Consider the following 24,778-nt stretch of genomic DNA (forward strand, 5'->3'; position numbering starts at 1 on the left):
CCTGACTGGCTGCATCACCGCCTGGTATGGCAATAGCACCGCCCACAACCACAAAGCCCTGCAAAGGGTGGTGCGAACTGCCAGAAACATCATCGGAGGTGAGCTTCCCTCCCTCCAGGACATCTATAACAGGCGGTGTATGAAAAAAGCTTGGAGGATCATCAGAGACTCCAGCCACCCGAGTCATGGGCTGCTCTCACTGCTACCATCAGGCAGGCGGTATCGCAGCATCAAGACCCTCACCAGCCGACTACATGATAGCTTCTTCCCCTAAGCAATCAGACTTTTGAACACTTGATCTCTCACGATCAACAATCAGCACTGCATTTTATTAATCTCACACTGGACTGTCATACTTATGTTCTCCACAATATAACTACTGTATATATATATATATATATTTTTTTTACATACTTTTTATTTTTTATTGTATGTGCATTCTATATTGTGTGTATTGTTTATTGTACATTGTATGTTATTATTGTGTTGTGTAAATATGTGTACATTTGATATGTAAATTGTGTTGTGTAAGTATGTTGTTTACTGTAATTGGTATATGTCTCGTCACTGTCATGACTGCTATGTTGCTCGGAACTGCACACAAGAATTTCACCTACTGTTGCACTTGTGTACATGGTAGTGTGACAATAAAGTGATTTGATTTAAGTTGACACTGACCAGAATGCCACCAACTTCTCTGGTCTCATCTTAGATGGATAGTAGAACAGTGGAATCGTGTTTTGTAGTCTGACGAGTCCACGTTTCAAATAGTTTTTGGATTAAAACAGCCTTTGTGTTCTCCGTGCCGAAGAGAAAAAGCTATGATGCGTAAAAATGTTCAAGCAACATATACTGCCTGCCATCCAGCACGTCTTTTTCAGGAAAGTCCCAGCATTTTCCAGCAGGACAGCTTCAAATCACTTCATACTGCCTGGATTACATGTGTATGGCTGTGTTAGTAGAGAGTGCAGGTGCTAGATTGGCATACCTGCTTTTCTGATCTGTCTCCTACTGAGAATGTGTGGTGCATTATGAAGCACACAATATGGAAACGAAGACCCCGTAAAACTGCACAGCTGAAGACCTACGAAATGAATACTTTCTAAACTTAACAAACTTGTGTCTTCAGTGCCCAAATGTGTTATTAGAAGAAGTGGTGACGTTTCACAGTGGTACACACTCGACTGTGCCATCTTTTTTGGAAGAATTTTGCAATCACCTGATTTGAAATGACTGTACACTTTCACAAAAAAAACAAACATGAAATTGACCAGGTAAAATGTCAAATGATGTGTTTTTGTAGTGTTTTCAATATAGCACTGGGTGAAATTTTTCAAATTTTACAAATCACAATTTTTTGTATTTTCCATACTATTTTGGAATTGGGGTTGTAAATAATCTTGCTCACGAAAAAAGAGTTCAAATGTCATATACTGTAATATTCTTGTCTAATTACAGTGCCAGTGCAGGAGGATAAGATACTAGCATATATTATCACTATTCTGTGTGATGAATTTACTGCTGGTAATGCTGATACACACTGTTTGCACAATGTGTAAATGTTCACATTATAAGAAGGTATACATGCATAGACATATGTACAGGAATGTGCGTGTAAAAATTGTTATGCTTGTGTACCTATGTGCAAGTGAATGTATGCATGTGTGTATGTGTAGTTTTGTGCATGTGTGTGTGCATGTGTACCCCAGCACATCTGGCCTTTATATCAGGGCTTTAATTAATCCTGAGTGAAGGCCAGGCAGTGACAACTCAACTGGGCAGACTCCAGCCCTGGACAGGTCTTGATTTATGACGGTCGAGCCCCAACCAACACTGATTTATTTAAGAATAAGACTGAGGGAGAGAGAGAGAGAGAGAGAGAGAGAGAGGCTGGGCAAGCAAGGAAGGACAGAGTCTTGGTGTGGAACAGAAAGGTACTGTTTGCTGGAGGGGAGAAGAAAAAGAGGGAAAGAGAGGGCAAAAGTGAGAGAGAGAAAATGGCCCCCATTTACAGCGGCGTCAGATACATGTACTGTACATGCCAACATATACAAGCAGCTTTCCTTTAACACAAGAACTGGTGGAGAGGAAATCATATATCCTGACTGTGGGCACAAGATGCTTTTTCTTTCAAATATACCGTAAGTTCATATTCTTTCAACTCTACACATTTCCTTATGTTTATTATTCATAAACTACATTTGCATTTCTACAAAGGAAATAGCAGTGCTTGCAAGGCAGCACAAGAGTTCAGGATTTAAGTACGTAAATAACACGCTGCAATCGAGTCACTTTACAGTTCTCATGACACTGAACACAAATCTTGTTTCCTGTCAGGCAGGCACAAGAATTGGCACACCCAATCGGAATTCAATATGCTAATAAAACAATAACATCATCACCAGTCTTGGGTAACGTTACTTTTAAAAGTAATTATTTCGAATTTTGTGTTACTCCATAAAAACTAACTTAATTCATTTCAAATTAAATTTTTATGGAAAGTAATGCATTACTTTACTTTTGCCTTACTTATTTCTCTCTTCTGCTGTGCATTCAACACAAATACAAGAGATGTGTAGAGACATTACAGGTCATGCTCGCTACTGTACAAAACTCTTGCCAAAACAACAGTAAACAAACAGATATTTAGAAAGTCTACAATCAGTAGGTCTTCACGTCAAATTTATAATAAAGCATATGCATGATTTGTTTTTCCATCGACATGGCAGTCAACATGAATAATGAATAATAAACACTGTCTTATTTAAAGCAGCAAAGATCAACACTTGAACCTGCATCATATATGCCATCATGTGCTGTGCCCATCGACAATGCCGAAAATCAACTTAAGATGTTTTTCAGTGTAGAATATTTTGAGAAATTAAGACATTTTGTCTGCGTACGCAAACCATGTAGTACGGTGTTCACTGCTGCTGATCCAGAGTCAGCTTTTCTCATCCCATTCTCCCAGTTAAGGTGAGCTGTATCACAGATAACTTTAGCTGCACAAGTCAGTGAATTGAGTGAGTATTTCATCCTGTGTATCATGTCATGGCCAGTGTCAAATGTCCTTGTTAGTTTTTAATCAAATTTAGTCAACCTTATCCTGTTTTTTTAGTCACGTTTTATTTGACTAAAAGTCTGGGCATTTTAGTCTTATCTTAGTCAAAGAAAACCCTCAGTATTTTAGTCTAGTTTTAGTCAATGAAAACTGTTGACATTTTTGTCATATTTAGACAAAGTGCAACACTTGGATTTATTGATGTTGCATCTAAGTAAAGCATTGCTTTGATTTTAACTTTAAAATACAAACTGTCTCAAACCGAAAAAAAAGTTGTCGATGTAGTGACACTAGGGGTGCTCTTGGGAGCCCCAAACACCTCTGATCTTTGAGAAAAGGCAATAAGATTTGGGGAGTGGAATTTGAATGCCACTCTCCCGGACATACAGGTATAAAAGGAGCTGGCTGCAAACACTCATTCAGGTTTTGTGCTGAGGAGCCGAGACAGAGTCCCGGACATTCCAGAGGGTAGTACAGCACTGTGGCAAGAGGGACACAACATATCGTTCCCTCCATCAGGGAACGGAGGTTACGACAGTAACGTCTCTGGTTACTTAACTGTAACCCCTGTTCCCTGATAAAATCAGATCGAGATGCTGCGCTGATTTAGGGCTTTGGGAACAGTTTTAGGTGTGACCAGCTGTGAATATGTGTGCAACACGTCAATGAATATGACTAGAATATATAGCCTCTGCTGGTGACATCAATTGGATGCACCTATAGGTATAGCAGGGCTATAAATAGATGCGTCACAGGTGCATCGTCAGGTATTTTGTCTGAAGAGCAGTCCTGGGGCATCCGCCTGACAGAAGCACTCTGGATGTCTGGACCCCTTACGGTTGTGTAGTTGTGCTCACAAGAGCGCGAGAGGTCTCAGACATGAGCTTGTGATGTTGACTCAAGGACATAAGAGCCCAGAGTGGCATGAACATCCAAACTTTACAATCTTATGAATGTGTGCGGAGAGGACCAGCCTGCCGCATTACAAACATGTTGTAGAGGGACACCTCTAGCCAAGGCTTCAGAGGGGGTGACCTCTGGACCCCTACTGGCGAAGCTTGACCTCGCGCCTCGTAGGCCAGGGCAATAGCATCTCTCACATAATGTGACATTGACTGCTTGGTGGCGGCCGCCCCTTGTTGCGCCCCCCCATGGCAAACGAATAGTTGCCCTGACTTACGCCACTGGCTAGTGCGGTGGACATAAGTCTGAGGGGCACGGACTGGATACAGTATGTAAACGGCGGGGAGCAGATGGCTTCGAGAGTGACCGGATGTACGGTCGAGAAGGAAATTTAGGCAGGTAGTCAGGATGAGTGTGCAATATTGCTTTTAGTCATTTGGCAAAATCTAAGCAGGCTGGCAAGACAGACAGAGCCTGCAGATCCCCAATTCGTTTTAGAGAAGTAATTGCCATAAGAAAAACCATCTTGAGAGTCAGAAGTTTATCAGACGCTCACTCTAGAGGTTCAAAGGGGGTCTCAACCAGACCCTCTAGGACTATTGCTAAGTCCCATGAGGGGATCCTAGTCCTAGCAGGAGGTCTCAGTCGCATGGCTTAACGAACGAAGCGAGCAAGCAGAGGATGTCTCCCCAACGGCATCCCTTCAAACAAGGTGTGGCAAGTCGATAGAGTGGCCATGTAAACCCTGAGAGTGGCGGGGCATGTGCCTGCTGACAATTTGTCCAGCAGAAAGTCCAGAACTGAAGCAATCTGGCAGTTAACTGGATTTGCATTATGTGCACTGCACATCTTTCAAAGATACCCCATTTATTGGCATAACTTCTTCTAGTAGAGGGAGCCCTAGCACTTAGAATGGTCTTGATGACTTCAGGTGAAAGCCCAGTGTCCCTTGTTTGGTACCCTTCAGGGGCCAAACATGAAGGTTCCACAGATTGGGCCAGGGATGAAATATTGTCCCCTGTGCCTGAGACAGAAGTTCCCTCCTGTCCAGAATTGCCCAAGGCGAGCTTTCGAGAAGAGACATTATCTCCGAGAACCATACCCTGTTCAGCCAGCGCCTTGCTGGCAAACTCTGGCCAATACTCCGGGAGCAGAAAAACCAGGGGAAATGCATAAAGGCGCATTCTGGGCCATGTATGCGCCATCGCGTCCAAACCCAGGGGGGCTGGATGACTCAGAGAGAAGTAGATGGGACATTGCACTGTCTGTTGAGAGGTTAAGAGGTCAACTTCTGCCCTGTAAAATCTTCCCACTCCCCCGTCGGTATTTTCTGTCTGGACAGTAAATCTGCTCCCACATTCACATCCAGGGAAATAAGCTGCTCTGATTGACAGGAGCTTGCCTTGGGCCCAAAGGAGAATCTGCCATGCCAGTCTGTTCAGCTGGCGTGAACGTAGGCAAGACAAGGCAAGTTTATTTATATAGCACATTTCATACACAATGGTAATTCAAAGTGCTTTACATAGAAGAGATTAAAATAAGAATAAAAAAAATAAGAATAATTGAAACAGTTTAGAATATAAAATAAAATAAAATACAGTACAAACAGTCGGACACACAGTGCACAGTGCTCATTCAGTAAATGCACAGCTAAACAGATGTGTTTTGAGTCTGGATTTGAATGTGACTACTATAGGAGCACACCTGATCTCTTCTGGAAGCTGGTTCCAGCTGCGGCTGGCATAATAGCTAAAAGCAGACTCTCCTTGCTTAGAGTGAACCCTTGGTATTTCTAGCTGATTTGATCCTAATGATCTGAGTGATCTGTTGGGTTTATATTCAGTGAGCATATCTGCAATATATTTAGGTCCTAGCCCATTGAGTGATTTATATACCAGTAATAATACTTTAAAATCAATCCTAAATGTAACTGGGAGCCAGTGTAAAGACCTGAGGACTGGTGTGATATGTTCATATTTTCTGGTTCTGCTCAGAATCCTGGCAGCAGCGTTCTGTATGAGCTGCAACTGTCTTATGGTCTTTTTGGGAAGGCCAGTGAGGAGTCCATTACAATAATCCACCCTGCTGGTGATGAAAGCATGTACAAGTTTCTCTAGGTCTTGACTGGAAACAAAGCATCTAATTCTTGCAATATTTTTCAGATGATAGTATGCTGATTTAGTTATTTCTTTGACATGACTACTGAAACTGAGGTCTGACTCTAGAGACACACCAAGATTCCAGACTTGATTTTTAGTTGTTTGACCCCTAGCGTCAAGGTATGCATTCACATTGAGAACTTCATCTTTGTTTCCAAACACAATGACTTCAGTTTTGTCTTTGTTTAACTGAAGAAAGTTTTGGCACATCCAACTGTTTAATTCATCAATGCATTGGCACAGGGAGTCAATGGGGCTGTAATCGTTAGGTGATAGGGCTAAGTAGATCTGTGTGTCGTCTGCATAGCTGTGGTAAGCAATTTGGTTCTTTCTCATTATTTGGCTCATTGGGAGCATATACAGGTTGAACAGGAGTGGCGCAAGAATTGAGCCTTGAGGGATTCCGCATGTCATGGACGTCCACTCAGACTTATGGTCTCCTATACTCACATAATAACCTCTCCCTTCTAAGTATGACTTGAACCATTTTAGGACCATCCCAGAAAGCCCCACCCAGTTTTCCAGCCTGTCAAGAAGTATGTTGTGATCAACAGTGTCAAATGCAGCACTGAGGTCGAGTAGTACCAGTACTGATAATTTGCCTGTATCAGTATTTAAGCGAATATAGTTTATTATCTTTATGAGTGCTGTGATGCGATCGGAAACCAGATTGAAAATTGTCAAAGTATCCATTTGAGTTCAAGAATTTGTTCAGCTGATTGACGACAACTTTTTCAATGATGTTGCCTATGAAAGGAAGATTTGAGATCGGTCTATAGTTGCTTAATATGGTCTTATCCAGATTGCTCTTTTTCAAGAGGGGATTGACAACTGCAGTTTTCAGAGAGTTTGGAAAACTCCCAGAGAGAAGTGAGGAGTTTATCACTTCTAGGAGATCTGCCTCTAAACAGTTGAACACACTTTTGAAAAAAGATGTGGGAAGTGCATCAAAAGCGCAGGTTGATGTTTTAAGGTGCTGTACGGTTTCTTCCAAAATTTTGCCATCAATTTCTTTGAAATCAGACATAGTAACTACTTTCTCAGGTTGTGGTTTGATTTGTCTGACCGCAGCACAACTCAAGGATGTGCTGATCACCTTTCTGATTTTATTGATTATTGATTTTTTTCAGAGAAGAAAGCAGCAAACTCACTGCACTTGCTGTCTGAGAGCATTTCACTGGGAATCTGGCTTGGGGGGGTTTGTCAGTCTCTCTACAGTCACAAAAAGAGTGCGTGTGTTGTTTAAGTTGCTGTTTATAATATTCGAGAAGAAAGTCTGTCTAGCTTTGCCTAGTTCCATATTAAAAGCATGGATGCTGTCTTTGTAGATGTTATAATGGACTACAAGTTTTGTCTTCCGCCACATGCGCTCTGCTTTTCTGCATTGTCTTTTCAAATTTTGCACTACTGTTGAGTTTCTCCAAGGTGCTTTTTGTCTGCCACTCTTCTTCCTGACTTTCACAGGAGCAATATCATCAATTACACTTTTAACTTTTGAGTTAAAAGAATCAAGGAGAAAATCAGCAGAGTCAGCAGATATACTTGGTGTTAAAGATATAGCCTTCATAAATAGTACACTAGTGTTCTCATTTAAGCATCTCTTCTTGACAGACACAGATCTAGCTTCAATGGCAGGAGAGATCAATATATCAAAGAAAACACAGAAATGATCAGACAGTGTGTGGCAGCGGGGGCGTGGTCAAGCGCCCGTCCGGGAGAGAAAAGCGGTAAGGGCGCTTGCACCTGAGCTAAATTATGTCTAACACCTGTCTCTAATTTCAGTGAGCACGGGGAGAGCGGCATAAAAATCAGCCAGAGGGCCTCCATGAAAAGAGGAGTGACATGAGAGTTACGAGGCTGTGTCTTTAAGCTGGCTGTTTAAAGAGTGCTCCGTGCACGTTGTTTTGTTATTTGTGATCATTATTGTTAATAATAAAGACCCTCACCTTTGAGCCACTGCGTCAAGTGTCACCCCTTGGAGGAGATCTTTACACAGTGCTACATCCTTAATAACAATCGATGAAATGTTTAGACCCTTACTGATAAATAAATCTAGAGTGTGTCCATGATTGTGTGTTGGTCCATGTACATGTTGAGTCAGATCAAAATTTTTTAAAACAGTTTTGATTTCTTTTGTCATATTGTTTTCTGCATTATCTATGTGAATGTTTAAGTCTCCAGCAATGGCAAAACAGTCAAACTCTGAGGCAATTGTTGATAACAGTTCTGTAAAGTCCTCAGCAAAGGCTGGTGAGTATTTTGGAGGCCTGTAAATAATGATAAGTAAAATGCGTGGAGCACCTTTTAACACACAACCCAGATATTCGAAAGACGGGTAATTCCCAAATGATATTTGCTTACATTGATAGACATCTTTAAAAAGAGCAGCTAATCCCCCACCTCTCCTACCTTCTCTGCAGACACACAAAAAATAAAGTTAGGAGGGGATGTTTCATTAAAGACTGTTGCACTACAGCTGTCTTCTAGACAAGTTTCATTTAGAAAAATAAAATCCAGGTTGTATGTGCTTATTAAGTCGTTGACTAGAAGTGATTTATTTTTAAGTGAGCGGATGTTTAAAAGTGCTAACTTAACAGTTTTTGTCCCCACAGCAATCTTAGTTTGGCGTGTAATAGGCACCAGATTAGATGGTTTGCTGAACGGCTTTTGAAGGCCTTAGGCTTTCTATGATGTAATCGAACAGCAATAGAGAAAGATACTGGCACACTGGGTTCCCGCTTGTTTTGTAAACATTTGAGAAAGTTACTGTTATCATATCGGGGACCCGACACATATCACTGAGAGCTGGTATCAGTTGTTTTTGGTTCACCTCGAGCAGATGGAGGAGGGTGTGAGCCCTGGCGTTGTGGCAGAGGCCAGAGAGCTCTCACAGGAGGAGGGGGAAGGCGAGCTGGGCCCGCAGGTGGGGCCTGACATTTTTTGCTTGATATCTGGGGGCTTGCAGCAAAAGAGTGGGATAGTTTGGTTCCAGCATACACCAGTTCTTCCATTTTCTCTGAGAAGTACAGATGTGGAGATGCTGGAGAGAGGGATAACGTGTCTGGTGAGAGGGGCTGTTGCTCTGGTGTTATCGGAGGCTGAAATATGCTGTCCTGGTTTCCCTGGGTGTTTTCCAGAAAGTCGTCCTTGGGTGCTGAATCTTGGAGCAGTTCTAATATGTCACAGTCTGTCTGTGGTGAACTTTGTGGGCAGGGCTCAGATGAGATTGTGTCCATGAGCAGAAATTGTTGTGGCTGAGTGGTGTTATCATTGTCCTTGTGTGATTTGTCAACTGCATGTCCATTCAGGTGCTGAAGTGAAGTCCTGTGGTCATTCATACTGTGTCCAGGTGTGTGTGTGCCATTCAGATTGAGTGGATTGGCACACACTGCAGAAGGATGATTGAGGGAGAAGTAGATATTGTCCTTTAGCACTCTTGAACCAAGTTTGTTTGGGTGGTGGCCATCCTGTCGAAACAGTTTCCTCTGACTCCAGAAAAGATTGAAGTTGTCAATGAAGTTAACTCCTTTTATATTGCAGGTTTTTTGCAGCCATGTATTAAGCCCAAGCAACCGTGAAAACCTGTTTGTTCCTCTTGCTGGAAGTGGTCCACTGATGAATGTTTGAACTTTCAGTCTTTTAAGTGTTTCAAAAAGTTCATTGAAATCCTTCTTAAGGGGTTCTGACTGCTCTTTATGAATATCATTCTTCCCCACATGAATGATGAGTTGATTTGTAGTCTTATGTTTCATCAGAATGTTCTGAAGTTCCCTGTTTACATCCGAAGTTGTTGTTTGTGGATGGCAGCATGTAGTTGTATCCCTGCTGCTAATGTTTCTGATTATGGAGTCACCCACTATCAGAGTCCTGGGCCCGGCTGTGCTCTGAGCTGAATGCCGCTGTCTGCTCGACCTTGAGCGCCAGTTAGCATCAGTGTTAGCTACTGGCTGATTCAGTCTGTGCATCGCATTCATCACGTTTGGGGATTCCTCATTCTTTAATACTTCAAATCTGTTCTCAAGATGTATAGTCGGTGGTAGGAAACCAGTGTTTGCAATCCTTGTCAAAGCCGTATCTGGGGTAGAGGATGCTACTGCGGCAATATGAGATGCTCGTGACAATCTGATGTCTCAAGTGCCTTTTGGTCTCGCTCCCTGTTTTTGCCATCGATTTGTAAGTCGATCGGCTTGTTTCTCTACACTCAGTATTGCCTGTCGAGGAGCACTAGATTCATGTGACTCACTGGCTGTATGCTGTGGGCGTCCATGACGAAGCTCTGTTGTGTGTTCCGTCTGGTTTGGTGGTCCTGTAAATAACTTTGTTTCAAGAACTGCAATCCTTTGTAAAATTCTGTGGCAGTTAGTGCAGCAAGTAGATTCCAGAAGAGGCATTTTCTCTTATCCTTTTGAATGTAGGCATTTGTGTTTTCCCTTCCCTGGAATGAAAACTTTCAGTGGGAGGCTGGTCGGATAAAAAATTCAGCTTTTTTTTTGTAGTGGTCCAAGCTTTTGAGCACTGTGCTGATTTGTTTAAGTTAAAATTAGTTGATAAAATGAGATAAAATATGAAAATATAAAAGCGACAGTAAGCAAGAGCGTCCGAACAGAAGCTATGTAAAAGACTACTGCTGTGTTGTCCACCCGCACCTCTGGCAGCCTCTGGAGGAGTATTTCAGGGCCAGAAATACAGCCATCAACTCGAGGCAGTTAATGTGACAATTGAGCTGATGACCCTCACATCACCCTGGAGCTGGACGACCACTAAGAACACTACCCAGCCTGTAAGGGAGGCGTCTGCAACTTGCGACGGCAACACGCACCTAGAGTGGGACCCAAAGTAAGGAACTGGAATCTGAACCACATAGAAAGGGTAAGAAGCGCGCCGCACGTAACCCTTATTAGCCTTAGGGGACTTTGAGCCACAACTTAAATGGTCTCATGTGCAGAAGGCCCAAAGGGATCACCGAGGACACAGATGCCATGAGACCTAGTATTCGTTGATACTGATGAACAGTGCAACCTTGGCCTAGCCTGACTTTGCTCAGGGTGTTCTGAATGGACACGATTCGAGCGGGAGACAATTGTGTCCGCATCATGATCGAATTCCAATACACAGATAGGTAATTCCCTGAGTAGGGGAGAGAACGCTCTTTTTGACATTGAGTCTCAAACCCAGAGAAACCAGATGAGCAAAAATTATATCCCTGTGCTGAACTGCCAGTTCTTGAGACTGTGCTAGTATCAGCCAGTCGTCTATGTAATTCAGAATGCGGATGCCCCGGAGTCGCAAAGGAGCCAGTGCTGCATCCATGCATTTCATTAATGTGCGGGGTGATAGGGCTTGGACAAATGGAAGAACCCGATATTGGAAGGGTTCGCCCCCAAATGTGAACCTCAGGAACTTCCTGTGTTATGGCAGAATTTATATTTGAAAATATGCATCCATGAGATCGATTGTGACCAACCAATCATGATGTTGGATTTGGGACATGACCGTCTTGCTAGTTAGGCCCCGTCTGGCGGTCTGAAGTTGTAGTATTCGGAACCGTCATATCCTGCCGGAGATAGGAGGCAGGGGCGAGGAGCCTACCCCCGTGCATGACGGGACTCAACTGGTGGTGGTGGGATGGTGGAGGTTGCCACGTTAGTACACTGAAACAGCAAATTGATAGATTGTGAGCAGACTTATAAAGCAATGGCTTACATGTGATTGGCTGGGAATTACCCAGCTAATGGTACGATGATGTACAGCTGCTAGTCTTCCCGCTAGAACTACGCTGCGCTTACATTTGTATCAGGAAGACTTGCAGACTTGAGTGAAATTGAAGATGACATTTATTTTATGAATATAAAACAGAAAAGTAATGTCTCTCTTTGGCATAGGCCCCGTCTGGCGGTCCGAAGTTGTAGTACTCGGGAGATAGGAGGCAGGGGCGAGGAGCCTACCCACAAAAGAGAGAGAATGTAGAATACTACCCCCAAAAGAGATGGTCCGATTGGGTACGAGCCTGGTCTTGTGTTCATTCTTTACAATAGAAAAAGCTGTGCAATAGGGAAAGCCGTGTTTTTTTTTTTTTTCTTCCTTCTCCTTGAGTTTGATTTTGTACGTGTGCGTCGAGGGCCTCTGGTTGTGTTGAATCTTTGCCAAAGACGAACAACGTGGTATGCGGACCTATGTTAGGCCAGTTTTGCTGTGCAGTGTCTTTGTTGAAAGATAAACAACATTTGATTATGAAAACCCTCCGTCAAGGGAAAAGTTGTTTGAGGTATCTTTGCCGAAAGGTGAACAACATGCATAAAGCCATAAGATTATGGCGACGTTGCGTGCAATCCCTTCGTTTAAAGAAAACAACATGGGGTTATGAAAACCCTCCAATGAGGGAAAAGTTGTTTGAGGTATCTTTGCCGAAAGGTGAACAACATGCGTAAAGCCATATGATTATGGTGACGTTGTGTGAAATCCCTTCGTTGAAAGAAAACAAAATTTTATATGAAAACCCTCCGACAAGGGAAAAGTTGTTTGATGGTTATCTTTGCCAAAAGGTGAACAGCATACATAAAGACATACGATAATGGCAATGTTGTCGTGCAATACCTTGTTGAAAGATATCCCATTATAGCGCAAGCTTTCCAGCGAGGGCGGCTGGCTTGTGCAATACCTATGCAAAGGAACCATGCTTGAGATTATGGAAGCCCTAGACATAGTAGACATAGTTATGCACTATCCTTGCGAACAGTGCGTGTGCTTGAATATGCGGATGTGCTGGGAGTGAGCCACCAACCACCACCAGATATGCATGAGAACTTATGGCTGATGGAGAGTTGAGCTTGTTTGATGATTTGGGTTAGGTTGACTATTTGAGGTACGATTGGGGACACCAGCGGCCGAGCATCTTTATTGTGGATTCCAGCATACCACGAAGGATGCCAGTAGAAGCTGGTCTGTGAAACTTCTACAAAACGAGGGAGGGAGTCAGAGACTACATTGAAAACCCAAGAATGTGTCTGGCTGGGATAATGAAGTTGCAGGAAATGCTCTGCCATGTCAGACATCTCATAAGGGACATGATGGTTCTAGGAGGACCAGCCTTTATTGATTATAGTGATGACTGCGGAATTGTCGCATAACTACGATGCATTTGCGTGTCTGAAGGGAACCCAAATGACACTGGCCGTGACGGCTCTTTTAAATTTCTCTTGTTGATGTAGGTTGCTGTGTCATCACAAAATGCAGCTGCAGCTGTTCTGGGAATATATCTCCCATTTCTGTACTCAAACATATATGTTACCCCATATAGGGTAAATAACTCTTTCATTGGAGGGTATAGTGGAATGTTGTTTTGCTGGAACAATATAATGAAGTGCTGTATGAATAAACGTGGAAGGATTTGATAGCTTGGGTCTCTGTGTCATTTCTTTCTTCCCTCAGTTGAGCCGCAAAGAGACAGGGATTGCAGATCAAGAACATTTATTAAATACATTAAATGATGAAATTATCTGACAATGGGATTAATTATGAAGAGAGTATGAAGCTATATTGAAAAAAGTATAATTCTGGCCATTTCCCTGTGAACCATGATCCTAGAAAGTAACCCCTAAATCCTATGGAATTAGCCGCGTCCGTGGATAGGGACATGTCATCCAGAGATTCACGGGTTCTAGTCCAAATTCCACTCACCAATTCTCATTGGCCTTTGGGGGCTCCCAAAAATACCAAACAAAAAATAAAAATAAATGTTTGACGTTAATTAAATGAATGCAAGACTTTAACCTACCTCAATTTCTTTGTGGTTAGCCTTCATACCATCTTCTCTTTCTCCCAAGTCCAACTGTTGCTGTCATTATTTAACGAAGGTTAGCTTTCTGTAAACTACTTGAAAGGGACTCCTCACTAAAATCTCCCTAAAGGCCTAAATCCTGACTGAAATTCTTCTCTGTAGAAATTAACATATTTGGGAGGATACTACCTTTTCTAGTATTTTTGACATAAACGGGATATTTGAAATCGGTCTATAATTAGCCAGTTCTCCAGGATCAAGTTGTGGCTTCTTAATAAGCGGTTTGATAACTGCCATTTTAAAGTTTCTTAGGACATGTCCTAAGCATAGCAAGGAGTTAATAATATTAAGAAGAGGTTCCGTGATTACAGGGATACCTCTTTTAAGAGCTTAGCTGGTATAAGATCTAACCAACATGTTGTGGCTTTTGATGTTTCGATACGTTTTGTTAGCTCTTCATGACCTATGACAGAGAAGGATTGAAGATGCATGTGAGGAAAATTATTAGACACTGTTTTCTGAGGTGCTATGACAGATGATTGCATAATTCCAATTTTATTTCTGATTATTTCAATTTTATCTGTAAAGAAATTCATGAAGTCATTACTCTTGTGCTGCTACGAAATATCTGGTTCTGTTGAGGCTTTATTCCTAACCAATTTAGCCACAGTACTGAAGAAACATCTAGGATTGTTGTGGTTATTTTCTATGAGTTTACTAAAATATGCTGACCTGGCAGCTTTTAGTGCCAGTCTGTATCTACAGACACTATCCTTCCATGCACCACGAAATACTTCTAATTTAGTATTTTTCCACATGCGCTCCATGTTCCAAACTGCTCTCTTGAGAGCATGAGTGTGATCATTGTACCATGGTGCAGGGCTTATTTCTTTAATTTTCTTTAATCGAAGTGGGGCGAAAATATCAAGAGTGCTAGAGAAGCCTGCATTTATATTTTTTGTTATTTCATCAAGTTCTTCTGGGCTTTGGGGTTTAGTGAGTGTATGAGATAGATCTGGAAGACTATTAGTGAAGCTATCTTTAGTGGTCGAAAGAATAGTTCTATCTGATTGATAGCGTGGTATAGATTGAGTAACATTAGCTGATTGCAGCATACAAGAGATGAGGTAATGATCCGAGATGTCATCGCTCTGCTGCAGAATTTCTATAGTATCAACATCAACTCCATATGACAGAATTAAATCTAGCGTATGATTATGGCGATGAGTTGGTCCTGTTACATTTTGTCTGACTCCAAGAGAGTTGAGAATATCAATAAATGTAATCCCAATGTATCATTTTCATTATCTATGTGGATGTTGAAGTCACCAACAATTAAAGCTCTATGTACAGTAACTACAAGATCTGATAAAAAATTTGCAAATTTACCAAGGAAATCAGAATAAGGCTTGGGTGATCTATACATTGTAGCAAAGACAAAAGACGACAGATTTTTTATTTATATCTGACGGTGTCACATTAAGCATTATTAGTTCAAAAGACTTACATTTATATCCTGTCCTCTGAGAAACACCAAAAACGTCAATGTAAATTGAAGCAACACCTCCTCCTCGACTCTTCAGACGTGGCTCATGTTTATAGCAATATTCTGGGGGAGTAGATTCATTTAAACTAATATATTCATCCAGTTTTAGCCAGGTTTCGGTCAAACAGAGTGCATCCAATCTATGATCTGTAATCATTTAATTAACAATTAGTACTTTGGTAGAAAGATATCTATGTTTAGGTAGCCCTATTTTTATATGATATGTATTTTTAATTTGTTGGTTTTGTTCAAGTTTGACCTTAATAAAAAAAAATCTAAATTATTTAGTGAGGGTATTGTGTTTGGTAGTTCGGGGAACAGACACAGTCTCTATGAAATATCTAGGTGATACATTCTCTATGTGTTGTAGTTTATGTGACCTGTGTGACGTCTCAAGGCAGCCAGCAGACGTTCGGATTAACCAGTTTGTCTGCTTCCTGACCTGGGCCCCAGTTAGTCAAATACTATCATTATTAAGACTATGACCCAAATTACTAGAGAGGAGAGCGTCATCTTCCCTGGAGGGATGGAGTCCGTCTCTCTTTAGCAGGTCAGGTCTACCCCAAAAACTCTTCCAATTGTCAATAAATCCTATTTTATTCTTCAGACACCACTCAGACATCCAGCCATTCAGTGACACGAATCTACTTTAAACCTCATCACCACGACGAGCAGGGAGGGGACCAGAGCATATTACAGTGTCTTACATCGTTTTTGCAAATTCGCACACCTCTTTAACATTATCTTTAGTGATCTCCGACTGGCGAAGCTGGACGTCGTTAGTGCCGACATTGATAAGAATTTTAGAAAATCTACGTTTAGCATTAGCCAGTACTTGTAAATTTGATTTGATGTCAGATGCTCTGGCCTCTGAAATTCAATTAACAAGAGTGGCTGGAGTCTCTATTTCCATGTTCCTTACAATAGAATCGCCAATAACAAGAGCTCTTTCAACTTGATTCTCAGTGGGTGCATCACTGAGTGAGGAGAATCGATTGGAAACCCTAACAGGAATGGGAGAGTGGTGTCTCTTTGCTGAGCGAGTATGCCGCCGAGACGTCACCCAAATGCCATGCTGCAGAGGCTCTATAGCCGGAACCAAAGTGTGTATGTTGCTCTCTGTACTACTTGCATCTGAAACAGTATCTACAGGCTTCTCTTTCTCACTGACCTCCACTAAAGTTCGAATGCGAGTCTCTAACTCATTAACCTTCTCCGTCAGCCTGAGTAATTCCCTACATTTATCACATGTAAATCCCTCACTGCTGACAGAGGAGGCTATTGTAAACATGTGACATGCAATGCAGGAAGAAATATCATGAGCGGATGCCACGACATACCGCAAATTGTTTGTTGTTAGTTGTTCCTGAGCGGTGAGGGTTTGAGATTGATGTGAATCTCTCACAAAATTGTTTGTTGTTGGTGGTGGTTGTTCTTGATAAGCGGTGCTTTGGGATCGATGCAATAATCTGTGTACCACAGAGGAGAAAAACGGGTGCGCGCTGAAAAAATTTACGCAGTTTAATCGCGATAAAAATAGAACACGGATGCAGGTGGAATATGCACGCAGTTGAATCGCGATAAGAGAATAATACGAGGGAAAACATGATGCACGCTTAAAAATGGCAGATATTAAGGATTAAAGGCTGAAAACAGATATATTCGCTTTGGATAAAAGCGTCTGCCAAATTAATAAATGTAAATGTAAAATATATAAGCGATGCTAAAAAAAAACTAGCAGGCTACAAACAGACTCTAGGTAGGTGTCAGCAGCAACAGGTAAAATACACGCAGATGAAAAAGTAGAAAAGTGGAAAAACCTGAAAAGCAGTAAAATAACAAAGGGTATAACGATGAATGATGAATATAAAGATGAACGTTTGAGAATAAGAATAAGCAATGCTAAGCAGCCTAAGCAGGCTACAAACAAACTCTCAGAGCAGTTTGGATGCAAACTGTTCCTAGAGAAGTAGTTAGGGGCAGGTTTAAAACAAAGCAATTCGGATGCACAGTTAGCGATCATTCCACGTTGTACGTATATGCATAATCATGCAGTGGCCACAGGAAGACTTGTCCTGGATTGTGTTATAATATACCACAAAAATGTGTTTACACACTTTTAAATGCAGCTTACAGGAATCAATCATGAGAATCAAAGTAGCATTACCTGAATGTTACATTTTTAACTAAATGTAGAGGAACACATTTCTTAACTCTTGCTGTGATTGCCAGGACAATGGCAAAGTTTATGATGGCTGCTCATGTAAGCTCCAAGCGCCATCCACCACTGCAAATAATGAGTACAACTGGATTCCACTGAAGCATTCAGATTTACACTACTTTTCCAGCAATATTTTGCCATTTTTTAAATATAAATCTCAGGGTGAGATAAAAGAAGACTTGTTGTGCTCTGCCCATAGCTGATAAGCATGGCTCATACTCTCTAGAACTACAATGCCCATTATTTGCACACATTCTACAACTTCAATGAACATCTCTAGTAAGCCTCCCACTCTCTAGAACTATAATACTCATCATGCCTACACATTCTACAACTTCAATGAACATCTCTAGTAAGCCTCCCACTCTCTAGAACTACAATGTCCATCATGCCCCTCCTTGAAGTTTTCACACTTTTATTTCTGATTTATCACAATATGGGGAAAGGACAGGTGTGCAAAAGCAACATGTTACTTATTTAAAATAAAATAAAAAATATATTGTTACTTTACTTGATACTCGAAAAAAGTAGTCTGATTGCGTAACACACGTTACTTTCATCACGTTACCCCCAACACTGATCATCGCAGTTGGTTTTGAATGGCAAACTTTCAAAAGTCAATGGTTGATTTTTGTTAAATTTCTTTAAAAAAGCCTACAGTGTACTAAAACCAAAAATAGATAGCATATCTAAGACTAAAATTATGTAACAAACTTTGAATATCACATGACATGGTCTTGGAAAATGTCTCTATGGGAACGATCATACAGATATAGGTAAGTTTGCACGAGCACGGCAACTCTGTGCGTCAGTCTGTTCATATTGACTGATCTTGACTGAGTGAAGAAATTAATCAGAAAAAGATGTTGGCATCACACTAGCACCGGGTCACGCCCACCGATGGCATGGACCAATGGCAGTATGAAGGTGTTTAGCAGCCTGAACAAAATTGTCCTGCAATTTTGCGCTAGCTAGCTGTTTCAAACCACCCCAACAAACTGCCACCACAACATGACGTCACACCCTTTTGTTCTTTGATATCGCCAGAAGTATATTCTGCAGTCCTCGCCTCTCCTTTCCCTTTCTCCTCTCTTCTCTTGCAGAAACATTGCAGGCACAAGCATAAACACCATGTATAAGTTAGCGCTCTTTTTTATAATAGTATTTATGTATTAGGTTTATAGCAAAATTAGATTAGGTTATTGATAGTGTTGTAAACTTTTTATCCTTCTAGAGAGTGGGAAACTCAGAAGGTAAGACCAGGAGACTCGGTTGTATCTTCAAGCAGGATTCTTTATTGAGAAATTCGTGCTGTCAGCAGCTGCAGGGACCAACATCTAACTAAGGGAACTTTACATTGTAATTTATACATGCATTTAGAGGGCAGTGCTTAGAGATAGACACAAAGCACCCAGGTGATAACTTTAAAGCATGCAAATGATGTATACAGGCATAGGAAACCCACCCTAGACTCTAGAGTGTTACCAGTCCTAATCCAATCAGCATAACTATTCAGATACAGAGATGCTAATCCAATCAGCCTAACTATTTAGACAACTGGGGCTGGGGCTCCAATAGCCATTAAAAGACAGAGGATGAGATTGTCAGTAGTCTGACTAATTTAATTTACAATAGAGAGAACAGAACTGGAAGGAAATCTCTTGCTGGAATACTCTTTCTAACAGCTGATATATTTATCATTTATACCTTAAATGCTAAATGCAGTCTACTCTACTTTCCCAGTTTATATATATGATTGTGTTTAACATTTTATAAATTTGTAATACAACAATAGGGCAGTGATATACATTGTTCAACTTTTGACATCATGCAAGTGTAGTAGTAGGGGATTTTCTTTTCCTTTTTTTGCGTTCGTTACCCTTATTTGGGAATGGGTGGATGAGGTAATTAGGGCCGGTGTATTTAAGTGTGTAGACAGGAAGCCCTAGAATGTAGGCTTTGTCATACCCGCCCCTCTTCCGGTTACCGGTGTCACTATAGTCGAGGTAATGCACGGCTTTGTGTGGTTTTAAAGTGTTTAGAGTATCTGTTTTTATCTTTGAAGTGATTGCTGTAGCCGTCTCGGCGGCGTGCCCTGGGAGTTGTGTTAAGCGCTCGTGCTCATTGAAAGCTTTAAGGTATGTCGGCTATCGTAATGTGTTGTGGTGTGGTTTCTATGGTGTAAGTCGAGTTTAATGGGGGTTATTGTGTGTTTTAGCAGAACATTCGCGAGTGCATCCTGACATCGTGACATGTGATTCTTGTGTGGTATGTATGATTTAGGGAAGGTTTTATATCTCTCGACTGGAGTAAATCATTGTCTGATTGTTATGTTTTGTTTTGCAGTCTCTCACGTATGGTTAACTCAGGTCGCGCTGCTGTTTTTCGTGATTAGGTTATTTTCTTTGTCTTCTGTGAATATATATATACAGTATTTACAGTATATATTGTTCTCAGTTTTCCATAACTTTATTAGTTTCTGTGTTTTGTTTGTTTTTATTTGATGGTTTGGGTTATTTTGGTATTCTTGTTTGGAGTTGGTTTGACCAGTGTGATTTGGGCCATAGTGGCCGTGTGGTGTAATTATCTCGTAGTGAGTCTAACCATCACCCTTTTTGGTACATTGGGGTCCTCAATGCCGATGAGGTAGGACGGGTCATCCGTGCACCACTGATTTGGGTCAATCATCATAATTGTGTCTGATGTGATTGTTGTGACTATTTTGTATTTGTACCGCACCCACTAATTTCTCTTTTTTGTTCTTTTTGTTCGAGTCAAGGCTGAGTGCACCAAGGGGGAGGCTAGTCACTTGGGTGAAACATATTTGCTGTGAGTTTGGAACACCAGGGTTTGAGCACCTCTTCCTATTTTGTTTGCCATGCACAAATAAGTGGTTGAGAGCACACTCTTGTACAGCTAGTTTGCCACCCCTAAGGTAAGATTAGTCTTATAGTTTCTATTCTTTTTGTTATTAATTTGTTTGTTTTGTTTGGTGGGAACGGTATAGTATTTTCTTTTTGTGATATTTTGTTTGATATGAGTTCGTGTTTGCATCAGGTGTGTCTGGAGGAATGTTCTTTTAATATTGTGATATTCTTATTATTGTTATAATAAACGTGGCAGTGATTTATACCATGATTAATTAGAGAAATGTTTTCCAAATAAATACAAGTATTCATTTGTTTATCGTATGAAGCAACTCTGTCTTTTCACTGCACCACCGAACCTGTGTTCCTTTCGTATTTCCTTGGGTGTAATTCCCAAGGTGGCATAGTCAGTGCTATCGGACTTAAATTATATAAGAAGTACCAGGCCACGGTCACACAAGCATTACAATCTGCTTTGATAGGATTTAAGGAAGAGAACTTCAAACACTGCAGCCTGCTTTGATGATTGTAAATTGACCCTCATAAAGGATTATAAAGAATGATTCCTATAGCTAATCAGTTTAGGCTAAAAAGGAAATATTTGTTTTAGATAACAGAGAGCATTGTTATATCTGTTACATATATACAGTAACATTTCTATATGCTTGAGATAAATGGATTTAGGTTATTTAAAACCAGTTAGGCACACAATGCACAGTACCAATACAACGGATTCAAATTGTTTTACTTGTATTTTATTATATTATGGAATAACCTAAGTGTCAGTGAGTTCACACATCTGAACATGAAGTAGCTGATGAAACTTGGAGTTGCCTCCGGGTTAGAGGCCCACAAAAAATGCTTGATCACAGGTTATTAGATTCCTCTACAACTTTCAGCTCTTTCATTCTAGTTTCCTCCACTGTTACCTGCCTGTCAACCTCTGGCACATGGCACTACTTCTGCCTGATAGGTACCCCAGGGAGTGTGATGATGGATTATGCTGGCCTGCGGAGTGGTGGTGGCGTAGTGGGCTAAAGCACTAAACTGTTAAGCAGAAGTTTGTTGGTTCAATCCCCACGGCCACCACCATTGTGTCCTTGAGCAAGGCACTTAACTCAGGTTGCTATGGGGGGGATTTTCCCTGTAATAAGGGCTCTGTAAGTTGCTTTGGATAAAAGTGTCTGCCAAATGCATAAATTAAATGAAATGAATGAAATGAAATGCCTGCCTGTGGGTCCTGGACAACACATCTCAGATCTGCCTTACAAACTCCTGGAGTTACATTTACATTTACATTTACGCATTTGGCAGACGCTTTTATCCAAAGCGACTTACAGTGCACTTATTACAGGGACAATCCCCCTGGAGAAACCTGGATTAAGTGTCTTGCTCAAGGACACAATGGTGATGGCTGTGGGGATCGAACCTGCGACCTTCTGATTACCAGTTATGTGCTTTAGTCCACTACACCACCACCACTCCAAGAGTTCCTGCTTAGGTGGGGTGGGAGTTATTCCCCCATTTCTACAGCATCAGTGGCTTTCGTGGCCTGGCCAGGCTGGGCTGTTAGACTTCGTATGTCACAGTCCTTACCTGCCCAGGAGTGTAAGAACCCAGCCAGAAAAGAAAGAAACTTTTAGTCATCATAGGGAATGAGGATTAACACTCTTTCAATGGGGTGGCTCTCAGTTGATTAAAGGTCTGTTTTATGTGTTACAATCTGAGCTTCTTACACATGTTAGCATTCTAACTGTATAAACCTGTCAATGCACCACACTTGCTTGATAATGGAGTGATGAGTAGATGGTTGCTACTCCTAAATGCTGAACCCAGTGCTTTCGACCCCTTGAATGCAAAGTGGAATGTATTGCATGGTATCAAGAGATCCCTCTCTCAACCCTTCAGTCAAGATCTCATCAGACAGGAGGTCTAGTGTCCTATTTGATATAAAAATGATTGGCCTGTTTAGCCATTGGTGTGCATGCAATTGAAAAAGGAAGGACAAGCTGAACAAAACACTTCTCTTGGTCTCCAGACACAAAGCTAATAAAAGAAGGCCCCTGACTACAGAATATACACAATTTTGATTTTTTCTAACTCACACTTAGATAATCCAAGTCAGCTGTTAATTGTAAGTAATAGTGGAACTCTTGAGCCAGGAGTCAGTGGCTCCAGCCCCTGTCATTAGCTTTTGTGACCTCAAGATGCTCTTGTTTAAATGCTGCACAATTGGACCTCTTTCTCACGTGGATTTTTTGGTCAAGCCAGCTCATGCCTCTCAACCACTATATGTGACCCCATAATGCTTCTTTACTTTTTTTTTCTACAATGTGGTTTGTTGTAGCTCTGGAGGCAGCAACCGCAGAGCTAATATGTGCCTAGACTAGGATCTCTGCCACCAAAGCCAGAGTCGATGACACGGACAAGGCTGATTCAGCTGCTGCTGTAAAAGTTCTAACTTGGTTCACCTGGTGTTTGCAGTGAACTCATGATTGATGCAAATACAATAATGTAACGTCAGTGAGTTATAGACAGTATGTGCAGTGTAATGATAGTGTGGTGTAGTTCAAGTTTTCTCTTTATATGGCATTGATGGTTGTGGCAGGGCAGAGGGCGGGGCCGGGTTGTGATTATACACATCCCTTATCAGGCTAATTAAGCCTCTGAGAGGTATAAAGGCCGATGGCAGACGGTGGTGCGAAGAGAGAGAGAGATCATTTACGGACATGTCCGTCGTGTGTGTTGTTGTCTTTTGTTTAAGTTTATAATTAAAATATAATTTATATTGCCAAGCAGGTTCTCGCCTCCTCCTTTCCATCGAACTACCTTACAATGGTTTAGTTAACTTTTGATGTAGGGCATTTTACACATGATTGCAGGGTGCCAAAGAGAGCTAAGAAACAGCAACACATGAGAGGTGGTGTGTTTAGGTAATACTCAATTAACTGAAATAAAAATTGCATTGAGAAATCCAATAAAAAGTTATAGGGTTTACATTCACTTAAAACATTGTAAGCCCAAAGGGGGTTGAATTGAATTGACTACTTAATAATTTGAATTGACTATACTCATGGTCTTGATTTTTCATGTAGAAATTTTTAAAGAATCTAAAGGATAACATTTCACTAAAGGTTATCAAAAGCCACTTCTTAAATTCACTGGGGTTACAAGTTTAGCCCATGCTAAGGCACACAGCTCATGGCCTCAATACTAGAACAGAATAACAGAACAGTATTGTGAACAGCCAGTGTCTGAAGAACACACCTTTAATGCAAGGCCAACCTCAGCACTCTTGTCACCTCCCTACGGTGGCCCCAGAGGGCCATCAGTCAGATCTCTGAGGACCAGGAGAATGTAGGGAACAGCATAGCAGTCCTTGCTTTTATTGGATCTGATCATTTCTAATATTCTCTGGAATGTCCCTGGTTATAAATAGAACAACAACAAAAAAGAGAGAGAAAGTGAAAAAAGGAGATGAGGCTGATTTAATCTGGCATAAGAGCTCTAGATGGCCATGTTTTGATTGGATGTATGGAGTATTGGGGTGAAGTACTGGTAGAGGCATGGACTGACCGCCCAGAGTGAGCTCAAGACTCCTCAGGGAATAACTGCAGATCAGTTTCAGGAGAGACCTTGTTAGAAGTGTCTGAATGATGACTACAGGTATGGGAACATGTGAGTCTGTGAGTGAATCTATAATGGGTCTGTTTGGTCCAAGTGGGCTGAGAGAAGGGCTGTCTCCAGACTCAAGCATTTCATGTTACATCATTTCAGTTCCCACATAGACTCTATTGCATGCAAGCAGCTAGTTTGAAAATATCTGGACTGTCATTTGATCATATGAAAACATTCCCCAATATATATTACTTAGACAGTCCTTTCCCCATTTGTAGGTTGATTCCACCAAAAGACTAAAAATGGTGGCTCTGTGGTGCTACTAAAAATGTATCTGTTGGTTTAAGCTTCCTCACCAGCCTGATACAGCAATAATGGCTCAACCAACAGCTTGAGTTTGAGGGCAGGACTATCTGTTTCTCTGAGCAATGGGGGAGGGGAGAGTGTTTGGAAAACACCATTACATTTCGATACCATTCAATAATTTTTGGTGTTGCTAGTGGCGCATCAATCAAATACTTCACCTTTACATGGGAGGTAGTGTGTTAAATCATGTTGAAGTGTTCGTGTTCTTCTCAACACTTGTCACAAAATCATTACTGTAAAATCACATTTTTCACGAATTT

At 41.3% G+C, this 24,778-nt stretch overlaps 1 long non-coding RNA gene across 1 annotated transcript in view; it reads left to right on the top strand.

Annotated features, from left to right (window-relative positions):
- Window positions 1-1,993: 1,993 nt before the first annotated feature.
- Window positions 1,994-24,778, top strand: part of LOC127644869 (uncharacterized) — a 31,251-nt gene continuing 8,466 nt past the window's right edge. Inside the window, exon 1 of the long non-coding RNA XR_007970736.1 lies at window positions 1,994-2,141. This is a non-coding gene — a long non-coding RNA (uncharacterized LOC127644869). The remainder of the gene's footprint in view (window positions 2,142-24,778) is intronic.

Source organism: Xyrauchen texanus, chromosome 6 (genome assembly GCF_025860055.1).
Source record: "Xyrauchen texanus isolate HMW12.3.18 chromosome 6, RBS_HiC_50CHRs, whole genome shotgun sequence".
Lineage (NCBI taxonomy): Eukaryota > Metazoa > Chordata > Actinopteri > Cypriniformes > Catostomidae > Xyrauchen > Xyrauchen texanus.